General features: G+C 62.6%; 5 pseudogenes; all 5 read right to left on the bottom strand.

Annotated features, from left to right (window-relative positions):
• Positions 1-5,778: 5,778 nt before the first annotated feature.
• On the bottom strand, positions 5,779-5,897 carry LOC142867570 (uncharacterized; annotated as a pseudogene).
• A 3,844-nt stretch (positions 5,898-9,741) lies between these two features.
• On the bottom strand, positions 9,742-9,860 carry LOC142867571 (uncharacterized; annotated as a pseudogene).
• A 3,842-nt stretch (positions 9,861-13,702) lies between these two features.
• LOC142867572 (uncharacterized) lies at positions 13,703-13,821 on the bottom strand (annotated as a pseudogene).
• A 3,838-nt stretch (positions 13,822-17,659) lies between these two features.
• On the bottom strand, positions 17,660-17,778 carry LOC142867573 (uncharacterized; annotated as a pseudogene).
• A 3,844-nt stretch (positions 17,779-21,622) lies between these two features.
• Positions 21,623-21,741, bottom strand: LOC142867574 (uncharacterized; annotated as a pseudogene).
• Positions 21,742-22,939: the final 1,198 nt, after the last annotated feature.

Consider the following 22,939-nt stretch of genomic DNA (forward strand, 5'->3'; position numbering starts at 1 on the left):
CGGAATCCGACGTGGAGAGCTGGGTATACGTCCCCATGAGGAGGCGGCCCCCACCTCCGCGGCTATCCCCTTGCGGGCAGCAGCAGCCGCGGGGCCTCAGAGAAGACACCAGGCTGGGCCCCCACGGCACAGCGGGAGCACGTCCCCCGCAGGCCACTTAGCGACGGCGGCCAGCCGGCGGACGGTTGGGTTGCGCGAGACGCTGCGGCCGCCCTGCTACCGGGTTCCTGGGAGGGCGTCCTGGAACCAGCGTCCACACCAAGCCCTTGGAAGGCCCAGGCGACGGAGGAGCCCCGTCAGGCAGGGGCCGAGGACGGTGACGGCCCGGGCGGGGAGGAGCGTGTCAGGCAGGGGCAGAGGACGGTGACAGGTGATAGGCCGGGCGGGAAGGAGTCAGTCAGGCAGGGGCCGTGGAGGAGACGGGCTGGGTAAGGGTTAGGGTTAGTGTCAGGGCACAAGTCACAATCGCAAAGACCTGGAAGCCACCCGAGTGCCCATCGACCCACGAGTGGGTAAATAAAATGTGGCGCGTGGACACCACGGAGTGCTATTCGGCTATGAGGAGCAGCGGTGAGGGGGCACCTCTCGTGGTTCTCCTGGCCAGAGCTGGAACCCGTTCCAGTAAGCCAAGTATCCCAAGAATGGACACACGAGCACCACGTGCTCGCGCTCACCAGCAAATGGGTACGAACCGATGGACACCTAAGTGGACACAGAGGAATCACCTTCTTCGGGTGGGTGTCGGGCGGGTGGGGGGAGGGGATGGGCATACACATCCATTAGGAATGGGGTGGGTGCGCACCGACTGGGGGATGGGCGCACTTGAAGCTCTGACCCGAGGGGGGAGGCTGGGAGAGGGCAACGCACCCGACCTTAACATTGGTGCCCCCACAATATGCTGGAACAACATGAGAGGTAAATGAATAAGAACACGGGGGGGGGAGGGGGGCACGGGCAACACATGTCACCTTAATACTTGGACTCCCATCATCTGCTTGAAAAGAGAGAGAAAAGAAAATGCAATAATAGAGATAAGAGACACTTTTTAAAAATAATGAATCCGGCCGGGCGCTGTGGCTCACGCCTGTAATCCTAGCTCTTGGGAGGCCGAGGCGGGCGGATTGCTCAAGGTCAGGAGTTCAAAACCAGCCTGAGCAAGAGCGAGACCCCGTCTCTACTATAAATAGAAAGAAATTAATTGGCCAACTGATATATATATAAAAAATTAGCGGGGCATGGTGGCGCATGCCTGCAGTCCCAGCTACCCGGGAGGCTGAGGCAGAAGGATCACTCGAGCCCAGGCGTTTGAAGTTGCTGTGAGCTAGGCTGACGCCACGGCACTCACTCTAGCCTGGGCAACAAACCGAGACTCTGTCTCAAAAAAAAAAAAAAAAAAATGAATCCGAAGAGAAAAGTAAAAGGAGGCCTGTGGAGCAGGTCTGGGTGTGACTCCGGATCCCCGAACATCAGGTGCCACCACCAAAGATTCCTACGTGTAGCCCATAGAACCCCAAAAGCAACGGGAGGAGTTCTGGTCACATACTCCCTCAAAATGACATCCTGGCCTTCTTCTGGAACTCCCTCCCCTCTCAGACTCTCAAGGTTTCCTCCAGCGTGTCGGCTCCCACAGAGCAGACCTTTGGTCTGAGACCTGACAGTCCAGAAGCCACGCATGCTGCCGCGTGGCGGCGGTGTCACGGCTCGGGACAAGAGGAGGCCCCACGGTGCGGGCTGGGGCGCCAGGCACCGCGGCGGGCGCTGAGGGTGGGGGTCACCCCCACCCCGGGCCGCCCCCGCACTCCCAGAAACGCGACAGAACCAGAGGCAAAAAAAAAAAGAAGAAGCCTACGGCACCCGGTATTCCCAGGCCCGACCCTGCTTAGCTTCCGAGATCAGACGAGATGGGGCGCGTTCGGGGTGGTGTGGCCGTGGACGGCGGAGGGCGCCCCTGCCCCGCTCAAGAAGCCGAGCCTCTCTGCGCTTCCCCGCCGCCTCCTCCCGCCCCAGGCCCCGCGCCGGGTCGGGCCTGTTGAGTTCGCCGGGCCGGGTCCCGCGGGCTCCGAGGGACGGGGGTGACAGGCGGGGCGGGCAGGGAGCGGCGGGCCGGGGTTGGGGGCTGTCTCTGTATACACACACACTCACACTCACACTCACTCACTCACTCACACTCACACAAGATGCGCCTCCACGGCTGGACCCGCCAAGGTGGAGCCCTTCAAGCCCCCCTCCTCTCCTTGCCTGGCCTCCTTCACCTCCCCGCCCCCCACCCCCAGCGCGCCGGGGCCGCTGACTGCGCACGGGCGGGAGGGGCGGGGCGCTCGCCCTTTGACCCCAGCCAGGGGCCGCCCTCCCCCACAACCCCTTCCAGCTGCTCCCCCCGCCCTGTTGCCCGGCGGCCGCCTATTCCCCCGGGTCAGGGCTGGGGCACAGCGCACGGGGGAGGGGAGCCAGTGTATGGGGCGTCTCTCTCTCTCGGGATGTGTCCCATGGGTGGGGTGGGGTGGCGTGGTTTGTGGGGCGCTGAAGAAATCAGTCCCCTCCATCTCCTCCCTCTGGAAAACACCCAAGCCCTTGGAGAACTGCCCGCACCTCTACCTACCGTGGGGGCCGGGACCCTCCTCTGTGTCCTCCTGTGGCCCAGTCCAAGGGGCCTGGGCCTGGCCGGGGCTGCATTGGACCCCGACCACCCTGGCGTGTGGACTCGCTAAAAATCGGCGATTAGATATTGGATTCCAGCGTCATTGAGGTCATTTCACTAATGAGTGCACCGCAAAGAGTTTCCTAATCCATCTGTGAGGGTGGCAACCGAAAGAGAATTTTAGAGCTGAGGGAATAGGCGAGGAAAGGCATAGGAGATTTCCACACCCAGTAAGGAAGCCTTTCCCGAAGTGGAAGAAAGAAAGGAGCAAACAGAGACACCGGTAGCCCGCCCGGATCAGAGTCTGCCCCTGAGAGAAAGTACCCTGACCAGGTTCACCCGTGGGTGGGTCGCGAGCTAGCGGCATTCAGAAGAGCGAGGCCCGCAGTCTGTGCAGAAGACACCTGCACTCGGGTGTGTGTGGCGGCACAATTCACAAGCAGCTCCAGATGTTAAACCAAGGAGAAGCCAGGGAGTTCCCAACGCCCCAGGTGTCCTCAGCCCACGACTGGCTGCTGTGGGAATGCGAAGCCCGGCTCCTTGTCTCAGAGCGGGGCAACCAGGAGGTGTGATGTCCACCCCGGCGTTCCCAGGAGGATCAGACTGAAGCTGGGACTTGGCCTGAAAGTGTCCCCTCGCATGGCCACCCCCTTCCCCTTCCTGCTCCTCTACTCCTGGTGCCCCTCCATCCAGGGGCCAGACCTTAAAGAGTCACCCGCAAGAGAATCCTGGTCCCAAAGGAGCCTTCTGGGGGACCCCTGCTGAGAGAGGTTGTGGGCATGGCCCGCTGGGGCTCTGCCCGACCCAGGGCTGAGAGATGCAACCTCCCAGCTCTGGGTCCCTGCAGGAAGTGTTGGCAAGCACAGGGCCGGTCCTCCAAAGGCCCAGGTGCAGGGAGCCCAGGCCAAACAGCCTGTGGAAGAAGCCACATGCTGTGCCACCCCGGGGAACACGACTGCAGGCCACGGGCCTTCCCACCCCCTCCTCCTCCTCCTCCTCCTCCTCCTCCTTCTCCTCCTCCTCCTCCAACCCCGCCCCCGCCCCCGCCCCCACATGGCACAGGGCCCAGAGACACCTCAGACACTTGCTACCCAAAGTGCAAAGGGCATCAGTTGCTCCTCCAAACCCCCCCCCAGCCCAGCAGACCGCGTTGTCCAGCCAGCCCCCGGGCCTCCCTGGGGTGCCCAGCACAAAAGTGCAGACACCCACCGGACCCTCAATCTCAGTTTTCGGATGTTTTTGCCACTCTGAGGACCCGCAGGCCAGCTGGGCCTTCTGGCAGGACAGAGAGCCCCGGAATCCGACGTGGAGAGCTGGGTATACGTCCCCATGAGGAGGCGGTCCCCACCTCCGCGGCTATCCCCTTGCGGGCAGCGGCAGCCGCGGGGCCTCAGAGAAGACACCAGGCTGGGCCCCCACGGCACAGCGGGAGCACGTCCCCCGCAGGCCACTTAGCGACGGCGGCCAGCCGGCGGACGGTTGGGTTGCGCGAGACGCTGCGGCCGCCCTGCTACCGGGTTCCTGGGAGGGCGTCCTGGAACCAGCGTCCACACCAAGCCCTTGGAAGGCCCAGGCGACGGAGGAGCCCCGTCAGGCAGGGGCCGAGGACGGTGACGGCCCGGGCGGGGAGGAGCGTGTCAGGCAGGGGCAGAGGACGGTGACAGGTGATAGGCCGGGCGGGAAGGAGTCAGTCAGGCAGGGGCCGTGGAGGAGACGGGCTGGGTAAGGGTTAGGGTTAGTGTCAGGGCACAAGTCACAATCGCAAAGACCTGGAAGCCACCCGAGTGCCCATCGACCCACGAGTGGGTAAATAAAATGTGGCGCGTGGACACCACGGAGTGCTATTCGGCTATGAGGAGCAGCGGTGAGGGGGCACCTCTCGTGGTTCTCCTGGCCAGAGCTGGAACCCGTTCCAGTAAGCCAAGTATCCCAAGAATGGACACACGAGCACCACGTGCTCGCGCTCACCAGCAAATGGGTACGAACCGATGGACACCTAAGTGGACACAGAGGAATCACCTTCTTCGGGTGGGTGTCGGGCGGGTGGGGGGAGGGGATGGGCATACACATCCATTAGGAATGGGGTGGGTGCGCACCGACTGGGGGATGGGCGCACTTGAAGCTCTGACCCGAGGGGGGAGGCTGGGAGAGGGCAACGCACCCGACCTTAACATTGGTGCCCCCACAATATGCTGGAACAACATGAGAGGTAAATGAATAAGAACACGGGGGGGGGAGGGGGGCACGGGCAACACATGTCACCTTAATACTTGGACTCCCATCATCTGCTTGAAAAGAGAGAGAAAAGAAAATGCAATAATAGAGATAAGAGACACTTTTTAAAAATAATGAATCCGGCCGGGCGCTGTGGCTCACGCCTGTAATCCTAGCTCTTGGGAGGCCGAGGCGGGCGGATTGCTCAAGGTCAGGAGTTCAAAACCAGCCTGAGCAAGAGCGAGACCCCGTCTCTACTATAAATAGAAAGAAATTAATTGGCCAACTGATATATATATAAAAAATTAGCGGGGCATGGTGGCGCATGCCTGCAGTCCCAGCTACCCGGGAGGATGAGGCAGAAGGATCACTCGAGCCCAGGCGTTTGAAGTTGCTGTGAGCTAGGCTGACGCCACGGCACTCACTCTAGCCTGGGCAACAAACCGAGACTCTGTCTCAAAAAAAAAAAAAAAAAAAAAATGAATCCGAAGAGAAAAGTAAAAGGAGGCCTGTGGAGCAGGTCTGGGTGTGACTCCGGATCCCCGAACATCAGGTGCCACCACCAAAGATTCCTACGTGTAGCCCATAGAACCCCAAAAGCAACGGGAGGAGTTCTGGTCACATACTCCCTCAAAATGACATCCTGGCCTTCTTCTGGAACTCCCTCCCCTCTCAGACTCTCGAGGTTTCCTCCAGCGTGTCGGCTCCCACAGAGCAGACCTTTGGTCTGAGACCTGACTGTCCAGAAGCCACGCATGCTGCCGCGTGGCGGCGGTGTCACGGCTCGGGACAAGAGGAGGCCCCACGGTGCGGGCTGGGGCGCCAGGCACCGCGGCGGGCGCCGAGGGTGGGGGTCACCCCCACCCCGGGCCGCCCCCGCACTCCCAGAAACGCGACAGAACCAGAGGCAAAAAAAAAAAAGAAGAAGCCTACGGCACCCGGTATTCCCGGGCGGTCTCCCATCCAAGTTCTAACCAGGCCCGACCCTGCTTAGCTTCCGAGACCAGACGGGATCGGGCGCGTTCGGGGTGGTGTGGCCGTGGACGGCGGAGGGCGCCCCTGCCCCGCTCAAGAAGCCGAGCCTCTCTGCGCTTCCCCGCCGCCTCCTCCCGCCCCAGGCCCCGCGCCGGGTCGGGCCTGTTGAGTTCGCCGGCCGGGTCCCGCGGGCTCCGAGGGACGGGGGTGACAGGCGGGGCGGGCAGGGAGCGGCGGGCCGGGGTTGGGGGCTGTCTCTGTATACACACACACTCACACTCACACTCACTCACTCACTCACACTCACACTCACACAAGATGCGCCTCCACGGCTGGACCCGCCAAGGTGGAGACCTTCAAGCCCCCCTCCTCTCCTCGCCTGGCCTCCTTCACCTCCCCGCCCCCCACCCCCAGCGCGCCGGGGCCGCTGACTGCGCACGGGCGGGAGGGGCGGGGCGCTCGCCCTTTGACCCCAGCCAGGGGCGGCCCTCCCCCACAACCCCTTTCAGCTGCGCCCCCCACCCTGTGGCCTGGCGGCCGCCTATTCCCCCGGGCCAGGGCTGGGGCACAGCGCACGGGGGAGGGGAGCCAGTGTATGGGGCGTCTCTCTCTCTCTCTCTCTCTCGGGATGTGTCCCATGGGTGGGGTGGGGTGGCGTGGTTTGTGGGGCGCTGAAGAAATCAGTCCCCTCCATCTCCTCCCTCTGGAAAACACCCAAGCCCTTGGAGAACTGCCCGCACCGCTACCGTGGGGGCCGGGACCCTCCTCTGTGTCCTCCTGTGGCCCAGTCCAAGGGGCCTGGGCCTGGCCGGGGCTGCATTGGACCCCGACCACCCTGGCGTGTGGACTCGCTTAAAAATCGGCGATTAGATATTGGATTCCAGCGTCATTGAGGTCATTTCACTAATGAGTGCACCGCAAAGAGTTTCCTAATCCATCTGTGAGGGTGGCAACTGAAAGAGAATTTTAGAGCTGACAGGATAGGCGAGGAAAGGCATAGGAGATTTCCACACCCAGTAAGGAAGCCTTTCCCGAAGTGGAAGAAAGAAAGGAGCAAACAGAGACACCGGTAGCCCGCCCGGATCAGAGTCTGCCCCCGAGAGAAAGTACCCTGACCAGGTTCACCCGTGGGTGGGTCGCGAGCTAGCGGCGTTCAGAAGAGCGAGGCCCGCAGTCTGTGCAGAAGACACCTGCACTCGGGTGTGTGTGGCGGCACAATTCACAAGCAGCTCCAGATGTTAATCCAAGGAGAAGCCAGGGAGTTCCCAACGCCCCAGGTGTCCTCAGCCCACGACTGGCTGCTGTGGGAATGCGAAGCCCGGCTCCTTGTCTCAGAGCGGGGCAACCAGGAGGTGTGATGTCCACCCCGGCGTTCCCAGGAGGATCAGACTGAAGCTGGGACTTGGCCTGAAAGTGTCCCCTCGCATGGCCACCCCCTTCCCCTTCCTGCTCCTCTACTCCTGGTGCCCCTCCATCCAGGGGCCAGACCTTAAAGAGTCACCCGCAAGAGAATCCTGGTCCCAAAGGAGCCTTCTGGGGGACCCCTGCTGAGAGAGGTTGTGGGCATGGCCCGCTGGGGCTCTGCCCGACCCAGGGCTGAGAGATGCAACCTCCCAGCTCTGGGTCCCTGCAGGAAGTGTTGGCAAGCACAGGGCCAGTCCTCCAAAGGCCCAGGTGCAGGGAGCCCAGGCCAAGCAGCCTGTGGAAGAAGCCACATGCTGTGCCACCCCGGGGAACACGACTGCAGGCCAAGGCCCTTCCCACCTCCTCCTCCTCCTCCTCCTCCTCCTCCTCCTCCTCCCACCCCGCCCCCGCCCCCGCCCCCACATGGCACAGGGCCCAGAGACACCTCAGACACTTGCTACCCAAAGTGCAAAGGGCATCAGTTGCTCCTCCAAACCCCCCCCCCTGCCCAGCAGACCGCGTTGTCCAGCCAGCCCCCGGGCCTCCCTGGGGTGCCCAGCACAAAAGTGCAGACACCCACCGGACCCTCAATCTCAGTTTTCGGATGTTTTTGCCACTCTAAGGACCCGCAGGCCAGCTGGGCCTTCTGGCAGGACAGAGAGCCCCGGAATCCGACGTGGAGAGCTGGGTGTACGTCCCCATGAGGAGGCGGTCCCCACCTCCCCGGCTCTCCCCTTGGGGGGAGCGGCAGCCGCGGGGCCTCAGAGAAGACACCAGGCTGGGCCCCCACGGCACAGCGGGAGCACGTCCCCCGCAGGCCACTTAGCGACGGCGGCCAGCCGGCGGACGGTTGGGTTGCGCGAGACGCTGCGGCCGCCCTGCTACCGGGTTCCTGGGAGGGCGTCCTGGAACCAGCGTCCACACCAAGCCCTTGGAAGGCCCAGGCGACGGAGGAGCCCCGTCAGGCAGGGGCCGAGGACGGTGACGGCCCGGGCGGGGAGGAGCGTGTCAGGCAGGGGCAGAGGACGGTGACAGGTGATAGGCCGGGCGGGAAGGAGTCAGTCAGGCAGGGGCCGTGGAGGAGACTGGCTGGGTAAGGGTTAGGGTTAGTGTCAGGGCACAAGTCACAATCGCAAAGACCTGGAAGCCACCCGAGTGCCCATCGACCCACGAGTGGGTAAGTAAAATGTGGCCCGTGGACACCACGGAGTGCTATTCGGCTATGAGGAGCAGCGGTGAGGGGGCACCTCTCGTGGTTCTCCTGGCCAGAGCTGGAACCCGTTCCAGTAAGCCAGGTATCCCAAGAATGGACACACGAGCACCACGTGAGCGCGCTCACCAGCAAATGGGTACGAACCGATGGACACCTAAGTGGACACAGAGGAATCACCTTCTTCGGGTGGGTGTCGGGCGGGTGGGGGGAGGGGATGGGCATACACATCCATTAGGAATGCGGTGGGTACGCACCGACTGGGGGATGGGCGCACTTGAAGCTCTGACCCGAGGGGGGAGGCTGGGAGAGGGCAACGCACCCGACCTTTACATTGGTGCCCCCACAATATGCTGGAACAACATGAGACGTAAATGAATAAGAACATGGGGGGGGAGGGGGGCACGGGCAACACATGTCACCTTAACACTTGGACTCCCATCATCTGCTTGAAAAGAGAGAGAAAAGAAAATGCAATAATAGAGATAAGAGACACTTTTTAAAAATAATGAATCCGGCCGGGCGCTGTGGCTCACGCCTGTAATCCTAGCTCTTGGGAGGCCGAGGCGGGCGGATTGCTCAAGGTCAGGAGTTCAAAACCAGCCTGAGCAAGAGCGAGACCCCGTCTCTACTATAAATAGAAAGAAATTAATTGGCCAACTGATATATATATAAAAAATTAGCGGGGCATGGTGGCGCATGCCTGCAGTCCCAGCTACCCGGGAGGCTGAGGCAGAAGGATCACTCGAGCCCAGGCGTTTGAAGTTGCTGTGAGCTAGGCTGACGCCACGGCACTCACTCTAGCCTGGGCAACAAACCGAGACTCTGTCTCAAAAAAAAAAAAAAAAAAAAAATGAATCCGAAGAGAAAAGTAAAAGGAGGCCTGTGGAGCAGGTCTGGGTGTGACTCCGGATCCCCGAACATCAGGTGCCACCACCAAAGATTCCTACGTGTAGCCCATAGAACCCCAAAAGCAACGGGAGGAGTTCTGGTCACATACTCCCTCAAAATGACATCCTGGCCTTCTTCTGGAACTCCCTCCCCTCTCAGACTCTCGAGGTTTCCTCCAGCGTGTCGGCTCCCACAGAGCAGACCTTTGGTCTGAGACCTGACTGTCCAGAAGCCAGGCATGCTGCCGCGTGGCGGCGGTGTCACGGCTCGGGACAAGAGGAGGCCCCACGGTGCGGGCTGGGGCGCCAGGCACCGCGGCGGGCGCCGAGGGTGGGGGTCACCCCCACCCCGGGCCGCCCCCGCACTCCCAGAAACGCGACAGAACCAGAGGCAAAAAAAAAAAAGAAGAAGCCTACGGCACCCGGTATTCCCGGGCGGTCTCCCATCCAAGTTCTAACCAGGCCCGACCCTGCTTAGCTTCCGAGACCAGACGGGATCGGGCGCGTTCGGGGTGGTGTGGCCGTGGACGGCGGAGGGCGCCCCTGCCCCGCTCAAGAAGCCGAGCCTCTCTGCGCTTCCCCGCCGCCTCCTCCCGCCCCAGGCCCCGCGCCGGGTCGGGCCTGTTGAGTTCGCCGGCCGGGTCCCGCGGGCTCCGAGGGACGGGGGTGACAGGCGGGGCGGGCAGGGAGCGGCGGGCCGGGGTTGGGGGCTGTCTCTGTATACACACACACTCACACTCACACTCACTCACTCACTCACACTCACACTCACACAAGATGCGCCTCCACGGCTGGACCCGCCAAGGTGGAGACCTTCAAGCCCCCCTCCTCTCCTCGCCTGGCCTCCTTCACCTCCCCGCCCCCCACCCCCAGCGCGCCGGGGCCGCTGACTGCGCACGGGCGGGAGGGGCGGGGCGCTCGCCCTTTGACCCCAGCCAGGGGCGGCCCTCCCCCACAACCCCTTTCAGCTGCGCCCCCCACCCTGTGGCCTGGCGGCCGCCTATTCCCCCGGGCCAGGGCTGGGGCACAGCGCACGGGGGAGGGGAGCCAGTGTATGGGGCGTCTCTCTCTCTCTCTCTCTCTCGGGATGTGTCCCATGGGTGGGGTGGGGTGGCGTGGTTTGTGGGGCGCTGAAGAAATCAGTCCCCTCCATCTCCTCCCTCTGGAAAACACCCAAGCCCTTGGAGAACTGCCCGCACCGCTACCGTGGGGGCCGGGACCCTCCTCTGTGTCCTCCTGTGGCCCAGTCCAAGGGGCCTGGGCCTGGCCGGGGCTGCATTGGACCCCGACCACCCTGGCGTGTGGACTCGCTTAAAAATCGGCGATTAGATATTGGATTCCAGCGTCATTGAGGTCATTTCACTAATGAGTGCACCGCAAAGAGTTTCCTAATCCATCTGTGAGGGTGGCAACTGAAAGAGAATTTTAGAGCTGACAGGATAGGCGAGGAAAGGCATAGGAGATTTCCACACCCAGTAAGGAAGCCTTTCCCGAAGTGGAAGAAAGAAAGGAGCAAACAGAGACACCGGTAGCCCGCCCGGATCAGAGTCTGCCCCCGAGAGAAAGTACCCTGACCAGGTTCACCCGTGGGTGGGTCGCGAGCTAGCGGCGTTCAGAAGAGCGAGGCCCGCAGTCTGTGCAGAAGACACCTGCACTCGGGTGTGTGTGGCGGCACAATTCACAAGCAGCTCCAGATGTTAATCCAAGGAGAAGCCAGGGAGTTCCCAACGCCCCAGGTGTCCTCAGCCCACGACTGGCTGCTGTGGGAATGCGAAGCCCGGCTCCTTGTCTCAGAGCGGGGCAACCAGGAGGTGTGATGTCCACCCCGGCGTTCCCAGGAGGATCAGACTGAAGCTGGGACTTGGCCTGAAAGTGTCCCCTCGCATGGCCACCCCCTTCCCCTTCCTGCTCCTCTACTCCTGGTGCCCCTCCATCCAGGGGCCAGACCTTAAAGAGTCACCCGCAAGAGAATCCTGGTCCCAAAGGAGCCTTCTGGGGGACCCCTGCTGAGAGAGGTTGTGGGCATGGCCCGCTGGGGCTCTGCCCGACCCAGGGCTGAGAGATGCAACCTCCCAGCTCTGGGTCCCTGCAGGAAGTGTTGGCAAGCACAGGGCCGGTCCTCCAAAGGCCCAGGTGCAGGGAGCCCAGGCCAAGCAGCCTGTGGAAGAAGCCACATGCTGTGCCACCCCGGGGAACACGACTGCAGGCCACGGCCCTTCCCACCTCCTCCTCCTCCTCCTCCTCCTCCTGTCCTCCTCCCACCCCGCCCCCGCCCCCGCCCCCACATGGCACAGGGCCCAGAGACACCTCAGACACTTGCTACCCAAAGTGCAAAGGGCATCAGTTGCTCCTCCAAACCCCCCCCCCTGCCCAGCAGACCGCGTTGTCCAGCCAGCCCCCGGGCCTCCCTGGGGTGCCCAGCACAAAAGTGCAGACACCCACCGGACCCTCAATCTCAGTTTTCGGATGTTTTTGCCACTCTAAGGACCCGCAGGCCAGCTGGGCCTTCTGGCAGGACAGAGAGCCCCGGAATCCGACGTGGAGAGCTGGGTGTACGTCCCCATGAGGAGGCGGTCCCCACCTCCCCGGCTCTCCCCTTGCGGGGAGCGGCAGCCGCGGGGCCTCAGAGAAGACACCAGGCTGGGCCCCCACGGCACAGCGGGAGCACGTCCCCCGCAGGCCACTTAGCGACGGCGGCCAGCCGGCGGACGGTTGGGTTGCGCGAGACGCTGCGGCCGCCCTGCTACCGGGTTCCTGGGAGGGCGTCCTGGAACCAGCGTCCACACCAAGCCCTTGGAAGGCCCAGGCGACGGAGGAGCCCCGTCAGGCAGGGGCCGAGGACGGTGACGGCCCGGGCGGGGAGGAGCGTGTCAGGCAGGGGCAGAGGACGGTGACAGGTGATAGGCCGGGCGGGAAGGAGTCAGTCAGGCAGGGGCCGTGGAGGAGACTGGCTGGGTAAGGGTTAGGGTTAGTGTCAGGGCACAAGTCACAATCGCAAAGACCTGGAAGCCACCCGAGTGCCCATCGACCCACGAGTGGGTAAGTAAAATGTGGCCCGTGGACACCACGGAGTGCTATTCGGCTATGAGGAGCAGCGGTGAGGGGGCACCTCTCGTGGTTCTCCTGGCCAGAGCTGGAACCCGTTCCAGTAAGCCAGGTATCCCAAGAATGGACACACGAGCACCACGTGAGCGCGCTCACCAGCAAATGGGTACGAACCGATGGACACCTAAGTGGACACAGAGGAATCACCTTCTTCGGGTGGGTGTCGGGCGGGTGGGGGGAGGGGATGGGCATACACATCCATTAGGAATGCGGTGGGTACGCACCGACTGGGGGATGGGCGCACTTGAAGCTCTGACCCGAGGGGGGAGGCTGGGAGAGGGCAACGCACCCGACCTTTACATTGGTGCCCCCACAATATGCTGGAACAACATGAGACGTAAATGAATAAGAACATGGGGGGGGAGGGGGGCACGGGCAACACATGTCACCTTAACACTTGGACTCCCATCATCTGCTTGAAAAGAGAGAGAAAAGAAAATGCAATAATAGAGATAAGAGACACTTTTTAAAAATAATGAATCCGGCCGGGCGCTGTGGCTCACGCCTGTAATCCTAGCTCTTGGGAGGCCGAGGCGGGCGGATTGCTCAAGGTCAGGAGTTCAAAACCAGCCTGAGCAAGAGCGAGACCCCGTCTCTACTATAAATAGAAAGAAATTAATTGGCCAACTGATATATATATAAAAAATTAGCGGGGCATGGTGGCGCATGCCTGCAGTCCCAGCTACCCGGGAGGCTGAGGCAGAAGGATCACTCGAGCCCAGGCGTTTGAAGTTGCTGTGAGCTAGGCTGACGCCACGGCACTCACTCTAGCCTGGGCAACAAACCGAGACTCTGTCTCAAAAAAAAAAAAAAAAAAAAATGAATCCGAAGAGAAAAGTAAAAGGAGGCCTGTGGAGCAGGTCTGGGTGTGACTCCGGATCCCCGAACATCAGGTGCCACCACCAAAGATTCCTACGTGTAGCCCATAGAACCCCAAAAGCAACGGGAGGAGTTCTGGTCACATACTCCCTCAAAATGACATCCTGGCCTTCTTCTGGAACTCCCTCCCCTCTCAGACTCTCGAGGTTTCCTCCAGCGTGTCGGCTCCCACAGAGCAGACCTTTGGTCTGAGACCTGACTGTCCAGAAGCCAGGCATGCTGCCGCGTGGCGGCGGTGTCACGGCTCGGGACAAGAGGAGGCCCCACGGTGCGGGCTGGGGCGCCAGGCACCGCGGCGGGCGCCGAGGGTGGGGGTCACCCCCACCCCGGGCCGCCCCCGCACTCCCAGAAACGCGACAGAACCAGAGGCAAAAAAAAAAAAGAAGAAGCCTACGGCACCCGGTATTCCCGGGCGGTCTCCCATCCAAGTTCTAACCAGGCCCGACCCTGCTTAGCTTCCGAGACCAGACGGGATCGGGCGCGTTCGGGGTGGTGTGGCCGTGGACGGCGGAGGGCGCCCCTGCCCCGCTCAAGAAGCCGAGCCTCTCTGCGCTTCCCCGCCGCCTCCTCCCGCCCCAGGCCCCGCGCCGGGTCGGGCCTGTTGAGTTCGCCGGCCGGGTCCCGCGGGCTCCGAGGGACGGGGGTGACAGGCGGGGCGGGCAGGGAGCGGCGGGCCGGGGTTGGGGGCTGTCTCTGTATACACACACACTCACACTCACACTCACTCACTCACTCACACTCACACTCACACAAGATGCGCCTCCACGGCTGGACCCGCCAAGGTGGAGACCTTCAAGCCCCCCTCCTCTCCTCGCCTGGCCTCCTTCACCTCCCCGCCCCCCACCCCCAGCGCGCCGGGGCCGCTGACTGCGCACGGGCGGGAGGGGCGGGGCGCTCGCCCTTTGACCCCAGCCAGGGGCGGCCCTCCCCCACAACCCCTTTCAGCTGCGCCCCCCACCCTGTGGCCTGGCGGCCGCCTATTCCCCCGGGCCAGGGCTGGGGCACAGCGCACGGGGGAGGGGAGCCAGTGTATGGGGCGTCTCTCTCTCTCTCTCGGGATGTGTCCCATGGGTGGGGTGGGGTGGCGTGGTTTGTGGGGCGCTGAAGAAATCAGTCCCCTCCATCTCCTCCCTCTGGAAAACACCCAAGCCCTTGGAGAACTGCCCGCACCGCTACCGTGGGGGCCGGGACCCTCCTCTGTGTCCTCCTGTGGCCCAGTCCAAGGGGCCTGGGCCTGGCCGGGGCTGCATTGGACCCCGACCACCCTGGCGTGTGGACTCGCTTAAAAATCGGCGATTAGATATTGGATTCCAGCGTCATTGAGGTCATTTCACTAATGAGTGCACCGCAAAGAGTTTCCTAATCCATCTGTGAGGGTGGCAACTGAAAGAGAATTTTAGAGCTGACAGGATAGGCGAGGAAAGGCATAGGAGATTTCCACACCCAGTAAGGAAGCCTTTCCCGAAGTGGAAGAAAGAAAGGAGCAAACAGAGACACCGGTAGCCCGCCCGGATCAGAGTCTGCCCCCGAGAGAAAGTACCCTGACCAGGTTCACCCGTGGGTGGGTCGCGAGCTAGCGGCGTTCAGAAGAGCGAGGCCCGCAGTCTGTGCAGAAGACACCTGCACTCGGGTGTGTGTGGCGGCACAATTCACAAGCAGCTCCAGATGTTAATCCAAGGAGAAGCCAGGGAGTTCCCAACGCCCCAGGTGTCCTCAGCCCACGACTGGCTGCTGTGGGAATGCGAAGCCCGGCTCCTTGTCTCAGAGCGGGGCAACCAGGAGGTGTGATGTCCACCCCGGCGTTCCCAGGAGGATCAGACTGAAGCTGGGACTTGGCCTGAAAGTGTCCCCTCGCATGGCCACCCCCTTCCCCTTCCTGCTCCTCTACTCCTGGTGCCCCTCCATCCAGGGGCCAGACCTTAAAGAGTCACCCGCAAGAGAATCCTGGTCCCAAAGGAGCCTTCTGGGGGACCCCTGCTGAGAGAGGTTGTGGGCATGGCCCGCTGGGGCTCTGCCCGACCCAGGGCTGAGAGATGCAACCTCCCAGCTCTGGGTCCCTGCAGGAAGTGTTGGCAAGCACAGGGCCAGTCCTCCAAAGGCCCAGGTGCAGGGAGCCCAGGCCAAGCAGCCTGTGGAAGAAGCCACATGCTGTGCCACCCCGGGGAACACGACTGCAGGCCAAGGCCCTTCCCACCTCCTCCTCCTCCTCCTCCTCCTCCTCCTCCTCCTCCCACCCCGCCCCCGCCCCCGCCCCCACATGGCACAGGGCCCAGAGACACCTCAGACACTTGCTACCCAAAGTGCAAAGGGCATCAGTTGCTCCTCCAAACCCCCCCCCCTGCCCAGCAGACCGCGTTGTCCAGCCAGCCCCCGGGCCTCCCTGGGGTGCCCAGCACAAAAGTGCAGACACCCACCGGACCCTCAATCTCAGTTTTCGGATGTTTTTGCCACTCTAAGGACCCGCAGGCCAGCTGGGCCTTCTGGCAGGACAGAGAGCCCCGGAATCCGACGTGGAGAGCTGGGTGTACGTCCCCATGAGGAGGCGGTCCCCACCTCCCCGGCTCTCCCCTTGCGGGGAGCGGCAGCCGCGGGGCCTCAGAGAAGACACCAGGCTGGGCCCCCACGGCACAGCGGGAGCACGTCCCCCGCAGGCCACTTAGCGACGGCGGCCAGCCGGCGGACGGTTGGGTTGCGCGAGACGCTGCGGCCGCCCTGCTACCGGGTTCCTGGGAGGGCGTCCTGGAACCAGCGTCCACACCAAGCCCTTGGAAGGCCCAGGCGACGGAGGAGCCCCGTCAGGCAGGGGCCGAGGACGGTGACGGCCCGGGCGGGGAGGAGCGTGTCAGGCAGGGGCAGAGGACGGTGACAGGTGATAGGCCGGGCGGGAAGGAGTCAGTCAGGCAGGGGCCGTGGAGGAGACTGGCTGGGTAAGGGTTAGGGTTAGTGTCAGGGCACAAGTCACAATCGCAAAGACCTGGAAGCCACCCGAGTGCCCATCGACCCACGAGTGGGTAAGTAAAATGTGGCCCGTGGACACCACGGAGTGCTATTCGGCTATGAGGAGCAGCGGTGAGGGGGCACCTCTCGTGGTTCTCCTGGCCAGAGCTGGAACCCGTTCCAGTAAGCCAGGTATCCCAAGAATGGACACACGAGCACCACGTGAGCGCGCTCACCAGCAAATGGGTACGAACCGATGGACACCTAAGTGGACACAGAGGAATCACCTTCTTCGGGTGGGTGTCGGGCGGGTGGGGGGAGGGGATGGGCATACACATCCATTAGGAATGCGGTGGGTACGCACCGACTGGGGGATGGGCGCACTTGAAGCTCTGACCCGAGGGGGGAGGCTGGGAGAGGGCAACGCACCCGACCTTTACATTGGTGCCCCCACAATATGCTGGAACAACATGAGACGTAAATGAATAAGAACATGGGGGGGGAGGGGGGCACGGGCAACACATGTCACCTTAACACTTGGACTCCCATCATCTGCTTGAAAAGAGAGAGAAAAGAAAATGCAATAATAGAGATAAGAGACACTTTTTAAAAATAATGAATCCGGCCGGGCGCTGTGGCTCACGCCTGTAATCCTAGCTCTTGGGAGGCCGAGGCGGGCGGATTGCTCAAGGTCAGGAGTTCAAAACCAGCCTGAGCAAGAGCGAGACCCCGTCTCTACTATAAATAGAAAGAAATTAATTGGCCAACTGATATATATATAAAAAATTAGCGGGGCATGGTGGCGCATGCCTGCAGTCCCAGCTACCCGGGAGGCTGAGGCAGAAGGATCACTCGAGCCCAGGCGTTTGAAGTTGCTGTGAGCTAGGCTGACGCCACGGCACTCACTCTAGCCTGGGCAACAAACCGAGACTCTGTCTCAAAAAAAAAAAAAAAAAAAAAATGAATCCGAAGAGAAAAGTAAAAGGAGGCCTGTGGAGCAGGTCTGGGTGTGACTCCGGATCCCCGAACATCAGGTGCCACCACCAAAGATTCCTACGTGTAGCCCATAGAACCCCAAAAGCAACGGGAGGAGTTCTGGTCACATACTCCCTCAAAATGACATCCTGGCCTTCTTCTGGAACTCCCTCCCCTCTCAGACTCTCGAGGTTTCCTCCAGCGTGTCGGCTCCCACAGAGCAGACCTTTGGTCTGAGACCTGACTGTCCAGAAGCCAGGCATGCTGCCGCGTGGCGGCGGTGTCACGGCTCGGGACAAGAGGAGGCCCCACGGTGCGGGCTGGGGCGCCAGGCACCGCGGCGGGCGCCGAGGGTGGGGGTCACCCCCACCCCGGGCCGCCCCCGCACTCCCAGAAACGCGACAGAACCAGAGGCAAAAAAAAAAAAGAAGAAGCCTACGGCACCCGGTATTCCCGGGCGGTCTCCCATCCAAGTTCTAACCAGGCCCGACCCTGCTTAGCTTCCGAGACCAGACGGGATCGGGCGCGTTCGGGGTGGTGTGGCCGTGGACGGCGGAGGGCGCCCCTGCCCCGCTCAAGAAGCCGAGCCTCTCTGCGCTTCCCCGCCGCCTCCTCCCGCCCCAGGCCCCGCGCCGGGTCGGGCCTGTTGAGTTCGCCGGCCGGGTCCCGCGGGCTCCGAGGGACGGGGGTGACAGGCGGGGCGGGCAGGGAGCGGCGGGCCGGGGTTGGGGGCTGTCTCTGTATACACACACACTCACACTCACACTCACTCACTCACTCACACTCACACTCACACAAGATGCGCCTCCACGGCTGGACCCGCCAAGGTGGAGACCTTCAAGCCCCCCTCCTCTCCTCGCCTGGCCTCCTTCACCTCCCCGCCCCCCACCCCCAGCGCGCCGGGGCCGCTGACTGCGCACGGGCGGGAGGGGCGGGGCGCTCGCCCTTTGACCCCAGCCAGGGGCGGCCCTCCCCCACAACCCCTTTCAGCTGCGCCCCCCACCCTGTGGCCTGGCGGCCGCCTATTCCCCCGGGCCAGGGCTGGGGCACAGCGCACGGGGGAGGGGAGCCAGTGTATGGGGCGTCTCTCTCTCTCTCTCTCTCTCGGGATGTGTCCCATGGGTGGGGTGGGGTGGCGTGGTTTGTGGGGCGCTGAAGAAATCAGTCCCCTCCATCTCCTCCCTCTGGAAAACACCCAAGCCCTTGGAGAACTGCCCGCACCGCTACCGTGGGGGCCGGGACCCTCCTCTGTGTCCTCCTGTGGCCCAGTCCAAGGGGCCTGGGCCTGGCCGGGGCTGCATTGGACCCCGACCACCCTGGCGTGTGGACTCGCTTAAAAATCGGCGATTAGATATTGGATTCCAGCGTCATTGAGGTCATTTCACTAATGAGTGCACCGCAAAGAGTTTCCTAATCCATCTGTGAGGGTGGCAACTGAAAGAGAATTTTAGAGCTGACAGGATAGGCGAGGAAAGGCATAGGAGATTTCCACACCCAGTAAGGAAGCCTTTCCCGAAGTGGAAGAAAGAAAGGAGCAAACAGAGACACCGGTAGCCCGCCCGGATCAGAGTCTGCCCCCGAGAGAAAGTACCCTGACCAGGTTCACCCGTGGGTGGGTCGCGAGCTAGCGGCGTTCAGAAGAGCGAGGCCCGCAGTCTGTGCAGAAGACACCTGCACTCGGGTGTGTGTGGCGGCACAATTCACAAGCAGCTCCAGATGTTAATCCAAGGAGAAGCCAGGGAGTTCCCAACGCCCCAGGTGTCCTCAGCCCACGACTGGCTGCTGTGGGAATGCGAAGCCCGGCTCCTTGTCTCAGAGCGGGGCAACCAGGAGGTGTGATGTCCACCCCGGCGTTCCCAGGAGGATCAGACTGAAGCTGGGACTTGGCCTGAAAGTGTCCCCTCGCATGGCCACCCCCTTCCCCTTCCTGCTCCTCTACTCCTGGTGCCCCTCCATCCAGGGGCCAGACCTTAAAGAGTCACCCGCAAGAGAATCCTGGTCCCAAAGGAGCCTTCTGGGGGACCCCTGCTGAGAGAGGTTGTGGGCATGGCCCGCTGGGGCTCTGCCCGACCCAGGGCTGAGAGATGCAACCTCCCAGCTCTGGGTCCCTGCAGGAAGTGTTGGCAAGCACAGGGCCAGTCCTCCAAAGGCCCAGGTGCAGGGAGCCCAGGCCAAGCAGCCTGTGGAAGAAGCCACATGCTGTGCCACCCCGGGGAACACGACTGCAGGCCACGGCCCTTCCCACCTCCTCCTCCTCCTCCTCCTCCTCCTCCTCCTCCTCCCACCCCGCCCCCGCCCCCGCCCCCACATGGCACAGGGCCCAGAGACACCTCAGACACTTGCTACCCAAAGTGCAAAGGGCATCAGTTGCTCCTCCAAACCCCCCCCCCTGCCCAGCAGACCGCGTTGTCCAGCCAGCCCCCGGGCCTCCCTGGGGTGCCCAGCACAAAAGTGCAGACACCCACCGGACCCTCAATCTCAGTTTTCGGATGTTTTTGCCACTCTAAGGACCCGCAGGCCAGCTGGGCCTTCTGGCAGGACAGAGAGCCCCGGAATCCGACGTGGAGAGCTGGGTATACGTCCCCATGAGGAGGCGGTCCCCACCTCCCTGGCTCTCCCCTTGCGGGGAGCGGCAGCCGAGGGGCCTCAGAGAAGACACCAGGCTGGGCCCCCACGGCACAGCGGGAGCACGTCCCCCGCAGGCCACTTAGCGACGGCGGCCAGCCGGCGGACGGTTGGGTTGCGCGAGACGCTGCGGCCGCCCTGCTACCGGGTTCCTGGGAGGGCGTCCTGGAACCAGCGTCCACACCAAGCCCTTGGAAGGCCCAGGCGACGGAGGAGCCCCGTCAGGCAGGGGCCGAGGACGGTGACGGCCCGGGCGGGGAGGAGCGTGTCAGGCAGGGGCAGAGGACGGTGACAGGTGATAGGCCGGGCGGGAAGGAGTCAGTCAGGCAGGGGCCGTGGAGGAGACTGGCTGGGTAAGGGTTAGGGTTAGTGTCAGGGCACAAGTCACAATCGCAAAGACCTGGAAGCCACCCGAGTGCCCATCGACCCACGAGTGGGTAAGTAAAATGTGGCCCGTGGACACCACGGAGTGCTATTCGGCTATGAGGAGCAGCGGTGAGGGGGCACCTCTCGTGGTTCTCCTGGCCAGAGCTGGAACCCGTTCCAGTAAGCCAAGTATCCCAAGAATGGACACACGAGCACCACGTGAGCGCGCTCACCAGCAAATGGGTACGAACCGATGGACACCTAAGTGGACACAGAGGAATCACCTTCTTCGGGTGGGTGTCGGGCGGGTGGGGGGAGGGGATGGGCATACACATCCATTAGGAATGCGGTGGGTACGCACCGACTGGGGGATGGGCGCACTTGAAGCTCTGACCCGAGGGGGGAGGCTGGGAGAGGGCAACGCACCCGACCTTTACATTGGTGCCCCCACAATATGCTGGAACAACATGAGACGTAAATGAATAAGAACATGGGGGGGGAGGGGGGCACGGGCAACACATGTCACCTTAACACTTGGACTCCCATCATCTGCTTGAAAAGAGAGAGAAAAGAAAATGCAATAATAGAGATAAGAGACACTTTTTAAAAATAATGAATCCGGCCGGGCGCTGTGGCTCACGCCTGTAATCCTAGCTCTTGGGAGGCCGAGGCGGGCGGATTGCTCAAGGTCAGGAGTTCAAAACCAGCCTGAGCAAGAGCGAGACCCCGTCTCTACTATAAATAGAAAGAAATTAATTGGCCAACTGATATATATATAAAAAATTAGCGGGGCATGGTGGCGCATGCCTGCAGTCCCAGCTACCCGGGAGGCTGAGGCAGAAGGATCACTCGAGCCCAGGCGTTTGAAGTTGCTGTGAGCTAGGCTGACGCCACGGCACTCACTCTAGCCTGGGCAACAAACCGAGACTCTGTCTCAAAAAAAAAAAAAAAAAAAAAATGAATCCGAAGAGAAAAGTAAAAGGAGGCCTGTGGAGCAGGTCTGGGTGTGACTCCGGATCCCCCAACATCAGGTGCCACCACCAAAGATTCCTACGTGTAGCCCATAGAACCCCAAAAGCAACGGGAGGAGTTCTGGTCACATACTCCCTCAAAATGACATCCTGGCCTTCTTCTGGAACTCCCTCCCCTCTCAGACTCTCGAGGTTTCCTCCAGCGTGTCGGCTCCCACAGAGCAGACCTTTGGTCTGAGACCTGACTGTCCAGAAGCCAGGCATGCTGCCGCGTGGCGGCGGTGTCACGGCTCGGGACAAGAGGAGGCCCCACGGTGCGGGCTGGGGCGCCAGGCACCGCGGCGGGCGCCGAGGGTGGGGGTCACCCCCACCCCGGGCCGCCCCCGCACTCCCAGAAACGCGACAGAACCAGAGGCAAAAAAAAAAAAGAAGAAGCCTACGGCACCCGGTATTCCCGGGCGGTCTCCCATCCAAGTTCTAACCAGGCCCGACCCTGCTTAGCTTCCGAGACCAGACGGGATCGGGCGCGTTCGGGGTGGTGTGGCCGTGGACGGCGGAGGGCGCCCCTGCCCCGCTCAAGAAGCCGAGCCTCTCTGCGCTTCCCCGCCGCCTCCTCCCGCCCCAGGCCCCGCGCCGGGTCGGGCCTGTTGAGTTCGCCGGCCGGGTCCCGCGGGCTCCGAGGGACGGGGGTGACAGGCGGGGCGGGCAGGGAGCGGCGGGCCGGGGTTGGGGGCTGTCTCTGTATACACACACACTCACACTCACACTCACTCACTCACTCACACTCACACTCACACAAGATGCGCCTCCACGGCTGGACCCGCCAAGGTGGAGACCTTCAAGCCCCCCTCCTCTCCTCGCCTGGCCTCCTTCACCTCCCCGCCCCCCACCCCCAGCGCGCCGGGGCCGCTGACTGCGCACGGGCGGGAGGGGCGGGGCGCTCGCCCTTTGACCCCAGCCAGGGGCGGCCCTCCCCCACAACCCCTTTCAGCTGCGCCCCCCACCCTGTGGCCTGGCGGCCGCCTATTCCCCCGGGCCAGGGCTGGGGCACAGCGCACGGGGGAGGGGAGCCAGTGTATGGGGCGTCTCTCTCTCTCTCTCGGGATGTGTCCCATGGGTGGGGTGGGGTGGCGTGGTTTGTGGGGCGCTGAAGAAATCAGTCCCCTCCATCTCCTCCCTCTGGAAAACACCCAAGCCCTTGGAGAACTGCCCGCACCGCTACCGTGGGGGCCGGGACCCTCCTCTGTGTCCTCCTGTGGCCCAGTCCAAGGGGCCTGGGCCTGGCCGGGGCTGCATTGGACCCCGACCACCCTGGCGTGTGGACTCGCTTAAAAATCGGCGATTAGATATTGGATTCCAGCGTCATTGAGGTCATTTCACTAATGAGTGCACCGCAAAGAGTTTCCTAATCCATCTGTGAGGGTGGCAACTGAAAGAGAATTTTAGAGCTGACAGGATAGGCGAGGAAAGGCATAGGAGATTTCCACACCCAGTAAGGAAGCCTTTCCCGAAGTGGAAGAAAGAAAGGAGCAAACAGAGACACCGGTAGCCCGCCCGGATCAGAGTCTGCCCCCGAGAGAAAGTACCCTGACCAGGTTCACCCGTGGGTGGGTCGCGAGCTAGCGGCATTCAGAAGAGCGAGGCCCGCAGTCTGTGCAGAAGACACCTGCACTCGGGTGTGTGTGGCGGCACAATTCACAAGCAGCTCCAGATGTTAATCCAAGGAGAAGCCAGGGAGTTCCCAACGCCC

The sequence above is a fragment of the Microcebus murinus genome, unplaced genomic scaffold (genome assembly GCF_040939455.1).
Source record: "Microcebus murinus isolate Inina unplaced genomic scaffold, M.murinus_Inina_mat1.0 scaf018_hap2_Mmur4.0, whole genome shotgun sequence".
Classification (NCBI taxonomy): Eukaryota; Metazoa; Chordata; class Mammalia; order Primates; family Cheirogaleidae; genus Microcebus; species Microcebus murinus.